Here is a 21,549-nt window from a genome sequence, read left to right as displayed (position 1 = left end):
GCAAAAATCACCATTATTTAATTTGAGAATCATTTCATCATTCCCCAAAGAAACCCTGTACCTATTTAGTAGTCATTTTCTAGTAATCTTCTAATCTACAGGAATTGATCTTATATCTAACATTTTAATTTTCCTAATTTCATTCTTGGATATAACTTTACCTGGAGGTTGGGAGAAATAGTTACATTGCTATTTGTTTCATGTCTTAATTACATTATGTACTTCCCAGACCCCCTCAGACTCTAAGATGATTTCAACTGCTTCTCTTCTCACTGACAAATAGTTGGGAAATAAGAGGTTAGCAAAAGCAGGAGAAACAGAGCAGGGTTTCTCTTAGGAGTGGATGCTTTATGTTTCTGCCTTAGCTGTTCTTCAATTACTGTATTTGTCCCTAAAAGACCCTACTGATTCACTCTGCATTATGACACACAGATCCTTTGAAACCTGCCCTTTTCAGTTACATTTCTTGTTTTTTAATTTTATTTTATTATTAAAGGATAATTGCTTTACAATATTGTGTTAGTTTCTGCTGTACAATAAAGTGAATCAGCTATATGTATACATACATCCCCTCCTTCTTGAGTCTCTCCCAACCCATCCCACTACTCTAGGGCATTACAGAGCACTGACCTGAGCTCCCTGTGCTATACAGCAGCTTCCCACTGTTTTATATATGGTAGTGTATATATGTCAATGCTATTTTCCCAGTTCACCTTACCTTCCTCTCTCCCCCATCGTGTCCAATTGCATTTCTAACAGTGCAGATGGTGACTGCAGCCATGAAATTCAAAGACACTTACTCCTTGGAAGGAAAGTTATGACCAACCTAGATAGCATATTCAAAAGCAGAGACATTACTTTGCCAACAAAGGTCCGTCTAGTCAAGGCTATGGTTTTTCCTGTGGTCATGTATGGATGTGAGAGTTGGACTGTGAAGAAGGCTGAGCGCCAAAGAATTGATGCTTTTGAACTGTGGTGTTGGAGAAGATTCTTGAGAGTCCCTTGGACTGCAAGGAGATCCAACCAGTCCATTCTGAAGGAGATCAGCCCTGGGATTTCTTAGGAGGGAATGATGCTAAAGCTGAAACTCCAGTACTTTGGCCACCTCATGCAAAGAGTTGACTCACTGGAAAAGACTCTGATGCTGGGAGGGACTGGGGGCAGGAGGAGAAGGGGACGACAGAGGATGAGATGGCTGGATGGCATCACTGACTCAATGGAGGTGAGTCTGAGTGAACTCCAGGAGTTTGTGATGGACAGGGAGGCCTGGTGTGCTGCGATTCATGGGGTCGCAAAGAGTTGGACATGACTGAGCAACTGAACTGAACTGAACTGATGAAGATAAAATGTCTTAGTTCAAAATCTGGGACTTTGTTGCCCCAGGGTTCCTTATCTTTTTTTTTTTTTTTTAACTAGAGTTATTTTTCTCTTTATTTATTTATTTTTGGTTATGCTAGGTTTTCATTGCTTTTGGGAAGGCTTTCTCTAGTTGTGGGGAGCAGGAGCTACTCTTCGTTGCAGTGCACGGGATTCTCACTGCAGTGGCTTCTCTTGCTGTGGAGCACAGGCTCAGTAGCTGTGATACATGGGCTTAGTTGCTCCATGGCATGTGGAATTTTCCCGGACCAGGGATTGAACTGGTATCTCCTACACTGGCAGGCAGATTCTTATCCATTACACCACCAGGGAAGCCCAGGGTTCCTTCTCTTATAAAATGAGTACAAGGGCAATACCTACTGTTTTGAGGATTAAATTGAAATAACAGATGTAGAATGCTACATATCCTATACTCCATGTACATATATTGTTGTTGTTTAGTTGCCTTAGTCCCTAAGTTGTGTCCAATTCTCTCTGTCCATGGATTGTAGCCTGCCAGGCTCCTCTGACTGTGGGATTTCTCAGGCAAAATTTCTGGAGTGGATTGCCATTCCCTTCTCCAGGGGATCTTCCTGAACCAGGGATAGAACCTGCACCTCCTGTGTATGTCTCCTGCATTGACAGACAGATTCTTTACCACTGAACCACCAGGGAAGTCCTATACACATACATACATAACATTAATACAAATACTAGTTATTATTTCCTCCTGGCCATCACTGCTTCCTGCCTCCAACTTGAAAACCTGCAAATTGCTGATTTTTGAAGGAAAGGAGAATTTCTTATCTTTACAACCTCGTTGGTTATCCATTGCCTCTCTGATGAACTCCAACTTATATTCTTCAAGGTTAGCTGAAATTTCACCTTTAGCATCTCTGTAGCTCATTTGATCTCTTACATCTAAGAACTAAACGCTCCTTCTTGTGTTTCCACAGCACATTGAACACCTATTATAGCACATGTTTGTTGTTGTTCTTTAGTCACTAAGTCATGTCTGACCCTTTGCAACCCTATGGACTGTAGCCCTCCAGGATCTTCTGTCCATGGGATTTCCCAGGCAAGAACAGACAAATGGGTTGCCATGCCCTCCTCTAGGGGATCTTCCTGACCCAGGGATCTAACCTGCATCTCCTGCATTGGCAGATGGATTCTTTACCACTGAGTCACCTAAGAAGCCCCATATATGTTTGTGTGTGTGTATATATATATATATATATATAATATTAATACAAATATTAGGTGTTTGTCTCTTACATCTGCATTGACAGGTGGGTTCTTTACCACTAGCACCACTACATAATAAATATTTAATGACTGAATTCTATCCATGTACGACTACAATGCTTTGAGGGAGTTAGTAAAGAAATGATGCAAATACATGTAATCAGTAACTAAATTGATTCTGCCTAGGATGGACAGTGTGGGGGAAGTTGCAAATTTACGATGATCTTTTAAAAAAGAATTGTGTGTTAAAGGATGGTGGTGTGAAGCAGTGATTTTAAAAAGGATGGACTTAAACCTACTTTTAGTTCAGTTCAGTTCAGTCGTTTAGTCACGTCTGACTCTGTGACCCTATGGACTGCAGCACGCCAGGTCTCCCTGTCCATCACCAACTCCTGGAGTTTACTCAAACTCATGTCCATTGAGTTGCTGATGCCATCCAACCATCTCATCCTCTGTCATCCCCTTCTCCTGCCTTCAATTTTTCCCAGCATCAGGGTCTTTTCCGATGAGTCAGTTCTTCCCTTCAGGTGGCCAAAATATTGGAGTTTCAGCATCAGTCCTTCCAATGAATATTCAGGACTGATTTCCTTTAGGATGGACTGGTTGGATCTCCTTGCAGTCCAGGGGACTCTCAAGAGTCTTCTCCAACACCACAGTTCAAAAGCATCAATTCTTTGGTGCTCAGCTTTCTTTATAGTCCAACTCTCACATCCATACATAACTACTGGAAAAACCATAGCTTTGACTAGACCTTTGTTGGCAAAGTAATGTCTCTGCTTTTTAATATGCTGTCTAGGTTGGTCATAGCTTTTCTTCCAAGGAGCAGACATCTTTTAATTTCATGGCTGCAGTCATCATCTGCAGTGATTTTGAAGCCCCCCAAAATAAAGTCTGCCACTGTTTCCACTGTTTCCCCATCTATTTGCTAGGAAGTGATGGGACCAGATGCCATAATCTTAGTTTTCTGAATGTTGAGCTTTAAGCCAGTTTTTTCACTCTCCTCTTTCATTTTCTTCAAGAGGCTCTTTAGTTCTTCACTTTCTGCCATAAGGATGGTGTCATCTGCATATCTGAGGTGATTGATATTTCTTCTGGCAATCTTGTTTCCAGCTATCCAGCCTGGCATTTCACTTGATGTACTCTGCATATAAGTTAAATAAACAGGGTGACAATACACAGCCTTGAGGTACTTCTTTTCCTATTTGGAACCAGTCTGTTGTTCCATGTCCAGTTCTAACTGTTGCTTCCTGACCTGCATACAGATTTCTCAAGAGGCAGGTCAGGTGGTCTGGTATTCCCATCTCTTGAAGAATTTTCCAGAGTTTGTTGTGGTCCACATAGTCAAAGGCTTTGGCATAGTCAATAAAACAGAAGTAGATGTTTTTCTGGAACTCTCTTGCTTTTTCAATGATCCAATGGATGTTGGCAATTTGATCTCTGGTTCCTCTGCCTTTTCTAAATCCAGCTTGAACATCTGGAAGTTCATGGTTCACGTACTGTTGAAGACTGGCTTGGAGAATTTTGAACTGGACATGGAACAACAGACTGGTTCCATGAAACAACAGGTTTCAAATAGGAAAAGGAGTTCGTCAAGGCCCTGTTTATTTAACTTATATGCAGAGTACATCATGAGAAACGCTGGACTGGGAGAAACACAAACTGGAATCAAGATTGCCGGGAGAAATATCAATAACCTCAGATATGCAGATGACAACACCCTTATGGCAGAAAGTGAAGAGGAACTCAAAAGCCTCTCGATGAAAGTGAAAGTGGAGAGTGAAAAAGTTGGCTTAAAGCTCAACATTCAGAAAACGAAGATCATGGCATCCGGTCCCACCACTTCATGGGAAATAGATGGGGAAACAGTGGAAATAGTGTCAGACTTTATTTTTCTGGCCTCCAAAATCACTACAGATGGTGACTGCAGCCATGAAATTAAAAGACGCTTACTCCTTGGAAGGAAAGTTATGACCAACCTAGACAGCATATTCAAAAGCAGAGACATTACTTTGCCAACAAAGGTTCGTCTAGTCAAGGCTATGGTTTTTCCAGTGGTCATGTATGGATGTGAGAGTTGGACTGTGAAGAAGGCTGAGCGCCAAAGAATTGATGCTTTTGAACTGTGGTGTTGGAGAAGACTCTTGAGAGTCCCTTGGACTGCAAGGAGATCCAACCAGTCCATTCTGAAGGAGATCAGCCCTGGGATTTCTTTGGAAGGAATGATGCTAAAGCTGAAACTCCAGTACTTTGGCCACCTCATGCGAAGAGTTGACTCACTGGAAAAGACTCTGATGCTGGGAGGGATTGGGGGCGGGAGAAGAAGGGGACGACAGAGAATGAGATGGCTGGATGGCATCACTGACTCGATGGATGTGAGTCTGAGTGAACTCCGGGAGTTTGTGATGGACAGGGAGGCCTGGTGTGCTGTGATTCATGGGGTCGCAAAGAGTCGGACACGACTGAGCGACTGATCTGATCTGATCTGATCTGACTAGCATGTGAGATGAGTGCAACTGTGTGGTAGTTTGAGCTTTTTTGTCATTGCCTTTCTTTGGGACTGGAATGAAAACCGACCTTTCCCAGTCCTGTGGCCACTGCTGAGTTTTCCAAATTTGCTGGCATATTGAATGCAGCACTTTCACAGCAGCATCATTTTTTAGGATTTGAAATAGCTGAAGTTGAATTCCATCACCTCCACTAGCTTTGTTCACTAGTGATGCTTTCTAAGGCCCACTTGACTTCGCATTCCAGGATGTCTGGCTCTAGGTCAGTGATCACACCATTGTGATTATCTGGGTCGTGAAGATCTTTTTTGTACAGTTCTTCTGTGTATTCTTGCCACCTCTTCTTAATATCTTCTGCTTCTGTTAGAGCCATACCATTTCTGTCCTTTATTGTGTCCATCTTTGCATAAAATGTTCCCTTGGTATCTCTAATTTTCTTGAAGAAATCTCTAGACTTTCCCATTCCATTGTTTTCCTCTATTTCTTTGCACTGATTTCTGAGGAAGGCTTTCTTATCTCTCCTTGCTATTCTTTGGAATGGTTGTCTGAGGCCTTACAAACAGCTATGAAAAGAAGAGATGTGAAGTGAAGTCCCTCAGTTGTGTCCGACTCTTCGCGACCTCATGCATTGTGGCCTATCAGGCTCTTCCGTCCATGGGATTTTCCAGACAAGAGTGCTGGAGTGGACTGCCATTTCCTTCTCCAGGGGATCTTCCCAACTCAGGAATCGAATCTCCCGCATTGCGGGCATATGCTTTACCATCTGAGCCACCAGGGAAGCCCTGGTGAGAAGTGAAGGCAGAGAAGTGAAAGGCAAAGGAGCAAAGGAAAGATATACCCATTTGAAACCTACTTTATGTCGAGTTAAACTTTTACATCAAAGAAAAACTGGGCATTTACCTACTACATGATCTTTATTCATTTATACTACAAGTATCTACTTCATATATGCTGTTTTGGGAGCAGGAGTTACAATCCTAGGTGAAAGGCTATTTTGAAAGTACTCTGTAAACTTAAATTTCAGTTATTAGTATCATGTTTAAAGCAAGGGTGACTCTGACCGGCTTGATCTGTTTCACGTGAACTAAGGGGCGCAGTGGATCTGGATTGGCGGCTGAAGACAGAGGTAACGCAGCGGAAGCTACAGAGTTGAGAGCGTAGTGAGCGCACGGGGTAGGTGGGAGAACACGCGGGGGGGGTCTGCAGGCGTGGAGACTGGCACACAGGAAGCACAGAAGCGCCGGGCGCAGGACGCGGTGACGACTACGCCGGACGTGGTGACGTAGGGCGCAGGCCGCAGCGGGGGGCGGACTCTGGGCCTTTCTTCCCCTTCTGATTTTCCCCCTCCCCCCTTTTCTCCCTTTCCGGGTTTGGTTTCCCCCTTTTCTCCCCCTCTCCCCCTTCCTTCCCAAGCCCCTTTCCCCTCCCCCGCCCCAGTCCCCCTTGCTCCCCCGCCCTGGGCCCTGGGGAAACCCCCGCTGAGAAGAGCCCGCCCCCAGAAGCGCGCCGCCGCCGCCGGCCGTCGGGGCCGAGCCGCAGCCGAGCGGCCGTGGGCCCGGGCGGCGGGCGGAGACGCTGGCGCCCTCCCCGCTACGGCCCGCGTGAGGTGAGGCCACCTCCGGGCCGAGGGGGCGGGCGACGCGGGCGGCCCGTGGGGAGGGGGCGTGGCGGCCGCGCGGGTGGGTGGGTGAGTGGGTGGGCGGAGGCCCCCTGGTCTGGGTTCCCCGCGCTGGCGTTGCCCGGACCCGCGGGCGGTGGGTCGACCCGAGCCTCCGGTGAAGGACGGCTCGGAGGCCAGAGACGCCCCGGGTGTGTACCGGGAGCGCAGGCGAGAAGCGAGGGGCGCGGGGCGGGGGGTGGGGGGACTGGGGCCACCTGTGGCCTGTGCGGTGGGACCTAAAAACTTGTGCCCTTGTGCTCCAGGGTGACTAGTCTCATGTGTTTCTTGGATCTCCGTTTTTCTTCGAGCCTTGGAAAAATGGGAGGGAAAGGTGTTGGAGTGTTTCAGATCTTGGTGGTGCCCGAGTGTATTAGACGGACAGAGATTTGAGTTGGAACATACAAGGAGATGTTTCTGGAGCTTAAAAGTTGGGCCTACGCTTCGTTTGCAGCTAACTCTTGAGGCTTTGAAAACTCTTCTTGGTTTTGATTACCTCTGGAGCCCCAAATTGCAGTATTTGTGACAATTAGCCTAGTAGCTCCACAGAGTATTTATTCATTCAAAATGAATTGTTCTTAGATAATGATGAAAAATGACCGAATAACAGTCCCAGAGGTTCATTACACCAGAGACCGGTGTGGAAAAATTTAAATTCAGCTCTCAGTTGGATGGATATCCTTTTATGTGTTTTTTCCAAATAGACTTAATTAACATTGAGAAGCTTGAGCCCTGTGTTGTTGGTAGGCAGCATGGTGACTGGTGGAGGGAGGTGACAGGTTCCACCTAAGAACTTGCACAAATACCTAGCCTGTTTTTTTAAATTGTATTTTTGGGTAGTCAGATTGACATTTGAATCAGTTGCTTGTGCTCCTCTTTCTTCTTAATGCTTCCCCCCTGTCCCCTGCCTCGTTTTATTCCTCTTATCTCCCCGCCCTGAGGGAGTCTGGGGCATTAAGACTAAAATGGCTTAAATAGTGGTAGAAAGTGGTAGTCAATTCAGTTCACTTTTAGTTGTATTTTTCCTTCTCTTCGCATTTCCCCACAGGGCTGAGAGAACGGAGAACCTTTCTTGAGGGTCTGATGAACGCTCAGCAAAAGTTGTATTACTAATTTTCACTAACAGTTAATAATATTTTACAGTGTTATTTTTAAGTGTTTAAATTCCAGTTTAGTGTCCACTATATGATTTACACTGTAGATCTTCAGTTTTAAAACAAAATTTTAAAAATTTGCGCATGTAAGAATAGGATGCCTAATTTTTTTTAATCGAAAGGAGGCTGAAGAGGTGGCTTCCTTCCTATATCAGAATAAAACCCAGAGACCTTACAGTCATCTTTTAAGTCCAAGATCTGTAGCAGCCTTACCTGCTGCCCCCTTCTTCTGCCCAGCAGCAAACACACTGGTCTCCTCACTGTTGCTTGAGCACTTTAGGCACATCTGCCTCAGCAGCTGTGCAGGTGAGCCTTCCTGGATCACCTTTTTCTATAAAGCTGCATAACCCTGTATCCTCACCTCCTTTAGGTCTTCACTCAAAAGTCACTAACAGTGACATTTCCTAGACTATTGAAATTGCAAAGCCCTTCCTCCACATACAGTTACATAACTTTCTATCCCACTTTGCTTTAATTTCCTCCTTACTCATCAGCAGATAACGTACTATATATGTTTAGTCTCACCCTTTAGAAAATAAGCTTCATGAGGTTTAGATAATCTTTATCAGTTGCTGTATCCTCGGCTCTTAGCATAGCCCTTGACATGCAGCAGGTGCTCAACAAATTTATTGACTAACTACGTAATGAAGTTTTATTCTTAAACTCTCTCATTGTCATAAATGAGAGACATGAATTTCCACTAGGCTTTTATAAGCTATTTATTGGAAGAACTTGAGATTTTTTTTTCTGTCAGTTCTTGCCGCGTTTCTGTTTTGACAGAAGTCTTGTGTTTTCAGGTCTTTGAGTGAAAGCACTTTGAAAGCAGAGAGAATGGAGCGTGGTGTCTTAGAGGAAGATTATCTCAGATCTCATGTGGTCAGAATTTTTACTGTTTCAGGCTCTTCCTGGAGGTTGGTTCACATCCTCGAAGAGACAAATATCACCATCCTTACCTCTTTGGCCTCAGAACTAAGTAGGCTGGTTCCACTTTGAATTTTTCAGTAGACTGAAGATGTTAATATTTATAGTCTGGGCTGTATGGGTTAGGTTTTTTTTCCCCCTCCTATTAATGTGGAGACAGTTGAGCTTGAAAACTTGTAAGAAAACCCTTCTCTAACAATGGTGGCGTGTTTTGATTGTGGGGAGTGTGTGATCCTTTCCACAAACCCATTTTTGGGGTCATTTTTAGCAACTAAATTAAGTCTGAGGATAAAGGAGCAGGCCCCCTGAGTTCTGTGGATTTTCTGTCGTTTATTTTTTCCTTTCTTATTTCTTGATTGGTGTATTTGTTATCTTCATTGACCTCTGGCTAAAGTGGCCTGGATGAGATTTCTCTCTGGGGCAGCCCTGGCTACTGTTTTTCAGCTTAGGAAGGTGAAAGGGGTGAGATAGTGCTTTTAACACTTTGTAAGAATGCTGGTTGCAAAGCTATTTTTGTTTAAATTTTTATCAGGACATTGAAAGCTTCCAATCCTATGAGAGAATGGTTTGAGTTGGGGGTGGGAGTATGGGAGAATTGGGGATCATGTGTATATTGGATTGGGTCTGATACTGTTGTTATTAACGTAGAGAGGTATATTCTCGTTTTGTGAATACTTTTTGGTAAAATTTTGGCACATTGATAAGGGCTTCTACCACATTTGCTCCTTTTAAAGTCCTTTCACAAAGTTTCTAGGAAGTCTGTCTCAGTATCTAGAGATACTCAAACATCTTACATTCTCACCTCTTAAGAGATAAATACTGTACTGAGTACTGATGTTTCAGTATAGGTAACGGTTTCTGAATGAGGCATTGCTTGTTCCTGTGCCAGGTCTCTTCATGAACTCGAGGAAAGCTTTTAGGAGAAAGCAAGTTTTGAGGAAGGGATAAAAGTGCTGCGTTTTCATTACATGGCTCCAGGAAGTACAGAGGAGAGAATTTTGTGAAATTCTGTGTGTGTGCAGACGGGTGTTGTTTTTATTTTTTCCCCTGTGTCTACTAGTGAGATGGGATAAAGGACTCTAAATGTCCCTCTGTGAAAGGTGCTGCCAACTTACAAGTAGGAAAAATAACTGGACTCATGGCTTGAATATGTGTGCATGAATACAGTTGGTGGGTCTAATTTTAGAGACCGTCTTCATACACAGTGGCTTTAGTATTTTCCTCCTGCTGTATCCTCTCACCCTCTGTAGAAAACATTCCACTTCATTGTCTTTTCTGGTTACCTTTTGTTCTTAACTGTGGTTGCCAGTTTGGTAAAGTAGCAGTTGTTCCATCTCTCTGATAAAGTTATTCTGTCTGTTCGTTCTTAAATTTGAGTTTATTTCTGAAAACAGATCTAGATAGGAAAGATTTCTTAACCTAGATCTGTTTTAATTCCTTTTTGAGTTCCCTTAGATTTCCTTAGCATGTGTCTGTTTTCTCCAACTCTTAAAAAAATGGGTGTTGAAAGCCCTAATTACATTAATCTGCAGTGCTTCCATTATTTTTACTTGGGCTGTATGAAAGGAAAGGTTCTGGGATGTTTTGTAAATCCAGGCACTTTTTGCTTTTCTGCAAGATCTCTTGTGAGTTGTTCAATCCAGTTGTTTGATTCTATATTGGGAAAACCGTTTCTGCTTTCTAGTTTTTGTTTGTTTAAATTAATTAATTCGTTAATTTGGCCTCATCGGGTCTTAGATGCATCATGCGGGATTTTTCAGTGTGGCGCCCAGACTCCAGTTGCGGTGAGCAGGCTTAGTTGCTCCAGCATCTGGGATCTTTGTGCCCCTGATCAGAGATCAAAACTTATATCCCCTGCATTGCTAGGCAGATTCTTAACCACTGGATCATCACAGAAGTCCTGTCAGCTTTCTAGTTTTGACAGTAAGTTTCCTGGAATGTTTTAAAAAAGAACTAATTAAATTGGGAACCCCAGGCTGGAGATGAGAGAGGATAAGGAGAAAAGGTAAAAAAGAAAACCAACAAAAACACCCCAAAGCTCAGGCAGTCATGTCTCCAGTAGTCAAAACACTTCTGGTAATTTAAAAAAAACATTTTATTCTATTCCTCCTTAATTTGTATACCACAAGGGGAAAAAAAAAATCTTTTCAGTCTCTTTAACTGCTAGGAGATAATTTTTAGACCTTTCTGGGTATTTTCTTGGGGGAACAAAATGAAGCCAGTTGTTAAGTGTTCTTGTACAGTCTCTTCCCTGACCTAGACCAATGCACTAAAGGTGTTAGTGGTGTTCTGCAGCTTGTGTTTGTTTTTCATTGAAGACTAAGACTCTTTTGCACGCAAGTAAAAACTGTAGTTTTATACCCATACAATTACTTTGAGGTCCCAAAATATCTCAGCTTGAGTCCTTATCCTGTAGAGCTAGCTAGAAGTGTAAAGATAAATGAGGTAATCAGCAGGGTTTAAAATAATCAGTCCAGCGGTTAGGACTCCTTGCTTTCGCTGCTGAGGGCCTGCATTCAGTCCCTAGTGGAGGAACTAAGATCCCGCAAGCCTCATGGCGTGGCCAAAAAAATAAAAAAATAAAGCTCTATAAGTTAAAAAAGAAACAGTTCAATTTCTTTTTTCTTTTTTTAATTAATTTTTATTGGAGTATAGTTGATTTACATTGTTGTGTTTCTGCTATACAGCAGAGTGAACCAGTTATACATATATCCACTTTTTTAGAATTTTCCCCATATAGCTCATTACAGAGTTATTAATTAATTAAAAATTACTTATTTATTTTTGGCTGTGCTGGATCTTCATTGCTGTGCAGGCTTTTCTCTGGTTGCAGCAAATGGGGGCTACTCTCTAGTTGTGGTACTCACACTTCTCATTGCGGTGGCTTCTCGTTGCGGAGCAGGGGCTCTAGGGTGGGTGGGCTTCAGTAGTTGTGGCACATGGCTCAATAGATTTTGTTTTTGAGTCTGTGCTCTGGAGGATAGGCTCAATAATTGTGGCACATGGGCTTAGTTCCTCTGTGGCAGGCATGTGGGATCATCCCTGATCAGGGATCGAACCCGTATCTCCTGCATTGATAGGTAGATTTTTTATCACTGAGCCACCAGGGATGCCTTTAATTAATTTTTATTAGAGGATAGTTGCTTTACAATGTTGTGTTAGTTTTGGCTGTATAGCAAAGTGAATCAGCTATGTATGCATGTGTGCCAAGTCACTTCAGTCGTGTCAGACTTTTTGCGACTCTATGGACTGTTACAGCCTGTCAGGTTTCTCTGTCCATGGGATTCTCCAGGTAAGAATTATGGAGTGGATTGCCATGTCCTCCTCCAGGGGTTCTTCCCAACCCAGGGATCGAAACTGTGTTTCTTGCATCTCCTGCTGCTGCTGCTGCTGCTGCTGCTAGTTACCACTATTTACCACTAGTGCCACCTGGGAAGCCTGAATCAGCTATACATACACATATAGCCCCTCTTGTTTGGATTTCCTTCCCATTTAGGTCACCACAGAGCATTGAGTAGAGTTCCCTGTGCTATATAGTAGTTTCTCATTAGTTGTCTATTTTTTACATAGTATCAATAGTGTATATATGCCGATCCCAATCTCCCAGTTCATCCCACCCCTGAAATACTCTGAAACCCAAATTTCAGAATATTGATTCCTTGTGCTACTGTTGTGTTGTTGTGTAGTTGCTAAGTCATGTCCAACTCTTTGGTGACCCATGGACTGTAGCCTGCCAGGCTCTTTTGTCCTTGGAATTTCCCAGGCAAGAATACTGGAGTAGGTTGATATTTCCTTCTCCAGGGCATCTTTACCACCCAGGGATCTAACCTGTGTCTCCTGCATTAGCAGGTGGATTCTTTTACTAATGAGCCACCTGGGAGGCCCAGATTCTTATTAGTTATTTGTTTTATATGTAGTAATGTGAATATGTCAATCCCAGTTTCCCAATTACTCCTCACCCCCTACCCCTTTGGTAATATAAGTTTGTTTTCTATGTTCATGACTTTGTTTTGTAAATAAGTTCATTTGTATCGTTTAAAAAAATTCTACATATAAGCAATATCATATAATATTTGTCTTTCTCTATCTGACTTAGTTCATTCAGTATGATGATCTCCAGGCCCGTCCTTGTTGCTGCAAATGCTACTATTTCGTTCCTTTTTAAGGCTGAATAATATTCCACTACATAATGGATCTTCCCTGGTGGCTCAGACGGTAAAGCGTCTGCCTACAATGCAGGAGACCTGGGTTCAATCCCTGGGTCCGGAAGATCTCCTGGAGAAGCAAATGGCAACCCACTCTAGTATTCTTGCCTGGAAAATCCCATGGATGGAGGAACCTGGTTAGGCTGCAGTCCATGGGGTTGCAGAGTCGGACACGACCGAGTGACTTCACTCACTCACTCATATATGTATATGTATATGTATATGTATATGTATCATGTCTTCTTTATTCCTCTGTTTATGGACATTTAGGTTGCTTCCATGTCCTGGCTGTTGTAAATAGTGCTGCACTGAACATTGGGATGCAGGTATCTTTTTGAATTATGGTGTTCTCCAGGTTTATACCTAGGAGTGGGACTGCTGGGTCATGTGGTAGTTCTGTTTTTACTTTTCTAAGGAACCTCCATACTGTTCCCTGGGGCTTCCCTGGAGAAGAATCCGCCTCCAGGACTCAGTGGTAAAGAATTGGCCCGCCAGTGCAGGAGATGCAGGTTTGATCCCTGGGTGGGGAAGATGCTCTGGAGAAGGAAATGGCAACGGACTAAACCCATGGACAGAGGAACCTGGCACGCTACAGCCCATGGAGTTGCAGAGTTGGGCATGACTTAGTGACTAAACAACAAACAATACTGTTCGCCATAGTGGCTGTACCATTTTGCATTCCTGCCAACAGTGTGGGAGGGTTTTCTTTTCTCCATACCCTCTCTAGCGTTTATTATTTGTAGGTTTTTTGATGATGGCCTTTTGACCAGTGTGAGGTGATACATCATTGTAGTTTTGATTGCCTTTCTGTAGTAAGGCAAATGTTGAGGATATTGAGGATATTTTCATATGCTTACTGGCCCTCTGTATGTCTTATTTGGAGAAATATCTATTTAGATCTTCCACCCATTTTTTGATTGATTTTTTTTTTAATCGGGCTTCATGAGCTGCTTATATATATTTGGAGCTTAATCCCTTGTCTGTTGCTGCATTTGCAAATACTTTGTTCCATTCTGAGGGTTGCCATTTTGTTTATGATTTCCTTTGCTGTGCAAAAACTTTAATAAAATAACTTAGTTTATTTCTAATTGGTATTTTTGATTGTGCATCTGTGAGGCAGTGGGAAAAGAAGGAAAAAACTGACTTGCAGACCAGTCAAGTTCTCACTTGATCTTTTGGAGGTAATGTTTTTTGATAATATTTATTTATCTGTTTTTGGCTGTGCTGGGTCTTCGTTGCTGTGTGGGCTTTTCTCTAGTTACAGCCAGTGGGGTCTACTCTTTGTTGTGGTGCGCAAGCTTCTCATTTCAATGACTTCTCAGTCTCTAGGGCGTGCGGACTTCAGTAGTTGTGATTCCTGGGCTTAGTTGCTCTGCAGCATGTGGGATCTTCCTGTACCAGGGATCAAACCATGTCTCCCCTTGGCAGGTGGATTCTAACACTGAGCCACCAGGGAAGCCCTGGAGGTAATATTTTTAAGTTAATTTTTATTGGAGTATATTTGTTTTGCAATGTTGTGTTTCTCCTGTATAGTGAAGTTAATCAGTTACACACACACACGCACACACACACACACACACACACATATTTATACGTATATCCCACCCTTTTTAGATTTCCTTCCTATTTAGGTCACCACAGAGCTCTGAATATAGTTCCCTGTGCTATACAGTAGGTTCTGATTAGTTTTCTGTTTTATATGTAGTAGTATATATATATGTCAATCCCAATCTCCCAATTCATCCCATCCACCCCCTTCCCCTTTGATATCCATAAGTTTTTTCTCTACATCTGTATTTCTTCTTTGCAAATGAGTTCATCTGTACCATTTTTCTAGATTCCACATAAAAGCATTAATATACGGTATTTGTTTTTCTGTTTGACTTAACTCCACTCAGCATGATGATCTCTTAAGTCTATCTATGTTGCTGCAAATGCACTGTTTCGTTCCTTTTCATGACTGAATAATATTCCACTGTATATATATTTCACATCTTCTTTATCCATTCCTCTGTTAATGGACATTTAGGCTGCTTCCATGTCCTGGCTATTATAAGTAGTGCTGCAGTGAATGTTGGGATGTATGTATCTTTTTCTGTGTGTGTGGGGAATATAATTGCTTTACAATGTTATGTCAGTTTCTGCTGTACAACAAAGTGAATTAGCTATTTGTATACATATATCCCCTCCCTCTTGAACCTCTTTCTCTCCCATCCCCCTCCTTCCTTCCACCCCTGTAGGTCATCACAGAGGACCAAGCTGAGCTCGCTTGTTATACTGCAACTTCCCACTAGCTATTTTATACACATTAATGTGTGTGTATACATTATACATTATGTAGATTATTACATATACATACGTACATTATATACATTATGTACAATGTATATATGTCAGTCCTGCACTGCAGTTTGTCTTAACCTTCAGCTCCTTCTGCATGTGTCCATAGTCTGTTCTCTACATCTGTGTCTTTAATCCTACCTTGCAAACAAGCTCATCTTTCTAGATTCCATACATATGAATTAATATACGATACTTGTTTTTCTAACTTACTTCACTCCGTATGACAGACTCTTGGTCCACCCACATCACTGCAAATGACCTAGTTTCACTATTTTTTATGGCTAATAGTTCATTGTATATATGTACCACATCTTTGTCCATTCATCTGTCAATGGATATTTAGGTTGCTTCTGTGCTCTGGCTATTATAAATAGTGCCGCAATGAACATTGGGGTACATGTGTCTTTTTGAATTATGGCTATTATGGTTTTCTCAGGGTATATGCATAGTAGTGGGATTGCTGGTTCATGTATTATTTCTGTCTTTAGGGTTTTTTTTTTTAATATTTATTTATTGTTGTGCTAGGTCTTTGTTGCTGTGTGCGGACTTTCTCTAGTTGGGGAGAATGGGAACTGCTCTCTAGTTGCGATGCATGGTCTTCTCATTGCAGCGGCTTCTCTTGTTGTGGGGCACAGGCTCTAGGTATGTGGGCTTCAGTATCTGCACCGCCAAGGCTCAGTAGCTATGGCGCGCTACTCTGCCGAGGCACGTAGGGCCTTTTTGGACCAGGGATCAAACCTGTGTCCCCTGCATTGGCAGGCAGATTCTTAACCTGGACCATCAGGAAAGTCCCTCTTTTTAGCTTTTTGAGGAACCTCCATACTGTTCTCCATTGTGGCTGCACCAATTTACATTTCCACCAACAGTTTAGGAAGGTTTTCTTTTCTCCACACCATCTTCAGCATTTATTGTTTGTAGATTTTTTTCTTTCTTTCTTTCTTTTTTTTAATTTTATTTGTGTGTGTGTGTGTTTATTATTTTTAGATTTTTTTGATGATGGCCATTTTGGAGGTAATTTTGCTCCCACTGCTAGTTTTCTATATAATTCTCGTCTAGTGTACAGCATAGAGGTAAACTTTTAACTTAATTATTAAGTAGTTTCCTTTGCCACTTGATTCATTATCTACCTTATGTGATGTTTTTTGTGTGTTTCATGTTGATAACAACATTTGTGCTGCAGTTTTTATTAATAATGATCAAAACCATGTTTCATATCTGCAAAGCATTTTCTTTTTCCTAAAAGCTCATCACACCTTAAAGTGGGCAACATTCATATTAAAAGATAGATTTTCCAAGGATGCAGTTCATATTTTTGTGAGGGCAGTGTTTTTGTTGCATGTGCCAGTTGCAAGGACTTCTATCAGTTTTTAAGACTTTGCATGGTTTTGACACGTGGGCAACACTTTGGGCGTTCTTTATGTTTTGGAGAAGAGTGGCTCAGACTTCTGTAAGCTTTCTAACAGAACGAGGAGGGAAGTAATCAAGGCAGTGACAGCTCATACTTACTAAGTGATATATTTGAAATATAGTTTTCTTCCTATGCTCACAAATTATGTTGTCTCCTTTGTGATTCTGTGGGAAAAGGGAAAAGATCTAGGACAGTAACCAGCTGCTAACTAGCAGGAAGCAGTGTGCTGTGACTGTGTAGAAGGCGAACGGTTACTTAGTGTTTCTCAACTATTGGTGGAGCTGCTCCCAGCAGCCATCAACATCAGTGGGAAGAATATGGTGGACCTTGTTAGTTTAATGGATTTCTTTTCATCCTGGAGCATTTGTCACTTTTGACCCTTCTCTTTCTTAAAATGTTTCAGTGATACTACTTTCTTTTCCACTTGCATTCCTGGCCCTTTGTCCCCTGCTCATCCCTTAAATATGTATTTTCCTTAAGGTTACTATTGTATTCTCTCTCTTTACCTCTGATTCTTAAACCTTAATGGCATAGCATCTCTTGAAGAATTTAAGAATGTGACTTACAGAAGCCTTCATGATCTCACCACTGCCAACTGCTGTGACTTACCTTGTGCCTCATTTCCCTGTTCTTACTATTCTTTCATTACAGTTCTGTTTTATTTGCTCCATAGCACTTACCACTATCTTAGTTATCTTGTTTGTTTTCTTGTCTATAGTCTGGCCATAGCCAAAACCTCAAACCTATAAGTACAGGGGTCTTGTTTATTTTATAGTTGCTGTATTCTTCGTGCCTAGAATGGTCTTTCAGCACACGTTTATGGAATGAATGAATTAGTGAATGGGTGAAACATGGGTTCCTGGGCTTATGCCCAGGGATTTTGACTTAATAGGCTTGGGATGGAGCCCAGGAATTTGTGTATTAACAAACATTCCAGGTATTTGTGATGTCTCTGGTCAGTTGTCTTGGATAACATTTAGAAGAATATCGTTCTACATAGTTTGTCACATATCTACCCTGGTAGCTTCACTTGGCATCTTTTATAAGCTGGCAATTTGTAATTCTCTGTGTCCAGTTTTGATCTTTTACCTGAGCTGCTGCTGCTAAGTTGCTTCAGTCATGTCCGACTCTGTGCGACCCCATAGACGGCAGCCCACCAGGCTCCCCCGTCCCTGGGATTCTCCAGGCAAGAACACTGGAGTGGGTTGCCATTTCTTTCTCCAATACACGAATGCATGCAAAGTCACTTCAGTCATGTCTGATTCTATGCGACCCCATGGACAGCAGACCACCAGGCTCCTCCGTCCACAGGATTCTCCAGGCAAGAACACTGGAATAGGTTGCCATTTCCTTCTCCATTTACCTGAGCACTAGGCTTATTTATTCAGTGATCTCTTGAACATCTCCATATGACTGCCACACAGCATCTCAGACTCAGTATGACCAAAGCATACATGAATTCTTTTTTCTTTGAATTATACTACCTAGTTGTGTAGCTGGAAACCTGGATATCATACTTTAGTCATTCTTACTCTTTGATATTAAGTAATCATGCAGTTAGGTACCCTCACATACACACACACACACACACACACACACACACACACACACACAATTGGGATCGTGGAGTCTTAGCCACTGGATTACCAGGGAAGTCCATATACACACACATTAAAATCCAGCTTGTTTTATCTCACCTACCTTATATTTTGCTCCTTTTCCCTGTGCTTTCAGGGTTAGGCTTCAGCTACAGATGAATTACTTGTTCTTTTACCTTCCCTGTTCTCACACCTTGCCACCCTTGGGTACACCATTGTTTCAACAGGACACCTCTGCACTCCAAAACAACAGATGCCCTCCTTGGCTTAGATGTAATGTTCCGGAACCCTTCAGGGCATCCCAGACTTCTCATTTTGTCTGCCTTTTTTGAACCAGTTTTCACAAATCTGGATTCCTCTTTGTCTTTAGTTTACCATATTTCCCTCTTAGATTCCATTCTGAGTTTCCTGCTCACACTGAAGTTAAATTTTCTAGAATCGTCATCTCTCCAGTGCCAAAAGAGCTCTCTAGAGCATGTGATTTTTGTCTTATTCCTCTACTAGGTGTAAAGGAGAAGAGAAGAGAAGAAAAATAATTAGATAATTTGAGGTACATGTTGTAGAGGTCTGTTGTCTAGATTGTGATTTGGCCAGTTTTTGGTTTTTTGGCTGTGCCATGTGGGATTTTTGTTCTCCAACCAGAGGCTGGATTGAACCCGTGCCCTTACAGTGGAAGCGCATGGTGCGGTGGTGGCATTAGCGCTTTTCAGTGCATCTCATTGATTTGCGGAGCATGTTTTTCAGATGTAATGGTTTTTGCTGGATTCAGAAAGCAGTCGTGAATCAGACTGGCAGCAGACCCCCAAACAGTGACGGAGACCTTTTTTTGGTGCAAGTTTGGCTTTGGGAAGTGCTTTGCAGCTTCTCGGTCCTCCCACTGAGCTGGTCGTCACTGATCATTGTATATAATCCACTTTTTGTTGCCCGTCACAATTTGATCGAGAAATGGTTCATCGTTGTTGCATAGAATACGAGAAGATGACACTTCAAAAGGACGCTTTTTTGATTTTCAGTCAGCTTTTGAGGCACTCATTTATCAAGCTTTTTTACCTGTCCAGTTTGCTTCAAATGCTGAATGGTTGACATTGAGTTCTTTGGCAACTTCTCGTGTAGTTATAAGAGGATTAGCTTTGATGATTGCTCTCAGTTGGTCATTGTCAACTTCCAGTGGCAGGCACAGTGCTCCTCATCTTCAAAGCTCTCTTCTCCTTTGCAAACTTCTTGAACCACCACTGCACTGTGTGTTCAGTAGTAGTTCCTGAGCCAAACACGTTGTTGATGTTGCAAGTTGTCTCTGCTACTTTCCAAAACATTTTGAATTCGAATAAGGAAATCACTCGAATTTGCTTTTTGTCTAACATATGCTTAGTCTAAAATAAGTATAAAATAAATGGCAAGTAATAAGTCATTAGCAAAAAAACATAAAGCAAGAAATGCATAACATAACCACATTTATTTAAGTCTGTATTCCAGTATCAAACGGCAAAGTTCAACGGTGCAAAACCACAATTGCTACTGTACCAACCTAATATTTAAGCATTAGATGAGTTACTGTTGTTAAAACACTCCCCTACTCCACGTTAGATAAGAGTTTCCTTCATTGCATGTAGACAAAGCGGGCTATAGGCAGGATAAACACATACTAGTCTAATATATCGGAGAAGGCAATGGCACCCCACTCCAGTACTCTTGCCTGGAAAATCTCATGGACGGAGGAGCCTGGTGGGTTGCAGTCCATGGGGTCGCTAAGAGTCCGACATGACTGAGTGACTTCACTTTCACTTTTCACTTTCATGCATTGGAGGAGGAAATGGCAACCCATTCCAGTATTCTTGCCTGGAGAATCCCAGGGACGGGGGAGCCTGGTGGGCTGCCGTCTATGGGGTCGCACAGAGTCGGACACGACAGAAGCGACTTAGCAGCAGCAGCAGTAGCAGCAGCAGTCTAATGTATCACTGTGTCCTGTGAAACCTAGTCAGCATTAGTGGATTTTTACTAACAAATGAATCCTCTTTCAGATTCATGACACACACACACACGCTTTTTTCACAGATAAATTTGGTCATATATTGCTGCTGCTGCTCCTAAGTCGCTTCAGTCATGTCCAACTCTGTGCAACCTCATGGCCTGCAGCCCACCAGACACCTCTGTCCATGGGTTCGTCCAGGCAAGAGTACTGGAGTGGGTTGCCATTGCCCTCTCCGGCTCAATATGACCAGTGAGTAAAATAAGACATCTCTTTATGAATGTCATTCTACATTATAATTAGCTTTCTCTCCCAACATTTATCATAAAATTTTCAAGCATACTGAAGAGTTGAAAGAATTTTACAGTTAATGTCCCTAACTCTAACTACTACTAAGTCGCTTCAGTCGTGTCTGACTCTGTGCGACCCCATAGACGGCAGCCCACCAGGCTGCACTGTCCCTGGGATTCTCCAGGCAAGAACAGTGGGGTGGGTTGCCATTTCCTTCTCCAATGCATGACAGTGAAAAGTGAAACTGAAGTTGCTCAGTCGTGTCCGACTCCTAGCAACCCCATGGACTGCAGCCTAGCAGGCTCCTCCATCCATGGGATTTTCCAGGCAAGAGTACTGGAGTAGGGTGCCATTGCCTTCTCTGAACTCACCTCTAAGAGCCAATAATTAGTATTGTGCTGCATTTGCTATAACACATATCCTAGCAATATTTTTAACTGTAAAAAAACCAGGAAGACAAAGAGGGTTTGCCCTTTGAGTATTTTCTCTATATGGTAATGCAAAAATATTTTTTCTTTCTTCTTAATGAATGAATGATTCATTCTTCTAAATGAATATGATGGCTGAAAAATTAAGTGTAATTGACTGTTAAGATAGGATGACTGAAAGGAATCAAACCTGTTTAGTTTCTGTGTAGGCTTTGTGAGGGAGTAAAATCAGAACCAGTGCTTGAGACTTGAATTTTTAACCTTATTTGAAGTTCTTCGAGGCTTTTCTGTGTTTACTGTCATGAACTCTGCTGAATCAGTGTCTTTATATGTAAAATGGAGTTGATGGTCTGTTGCCTTTTAGGATACAGGAAAATTGACTTTTGGAGGTATCTTAAGGTTAAGTATGATAATACTTCTTGATACATCTACTGATTTAAAATGTAAACACTTGAGATTGAAGCTGCCCTTAA

At 42.2% G+C, this 21,549-nt stretch overlaps 1 protein-coding gene across 4 annotated transcripts in view; it reads left to right on the top strand.

The window, feature by feature from the left end:
• Positions 1 to 6,520: 6,520 nt before the first annotated feature.
• Positions 6,521 to 21,549, top strand: part of R3HDM2 (R3H domain containing 2) — a 163,029-nt gene continuing 148,000 nt past the window's right edge. For all 4 annotated transcript variants that reach the window (XM_055578409.1, XM_055578411.1, XM_055578397.1 and 1 more), the window contains exon 1: positions 6,521 to 6,711. The gene's annotated coding sequence lies outside the window, so the exon portion shown is untranslated. The remainder of the gene's footprint in view (positions 6,712 to 21,549) is intronic.

This window comes from Bubalus kerabau, chromosome 1, assembly GCF_029407905.1.
Source record: "Bubalus kerabau isolate K-KA32 ecotype Philippines breed swamp buffalo chromosome 1, PCC_UOA_SB_1v2, whole genome shotgun sequence".
Taxonomy (NCBI): domain Eukaryota; kingdom Metazoa; phylum Chordata; class Mammalia; order Artiodactyla; family Bovidae; genus Bubalus; species Bubalus kerabau.
Note: the sequence above shows the minus strand (reverse complement) of the source record. Positions and strands in the feature narration are given on the sequence as shown.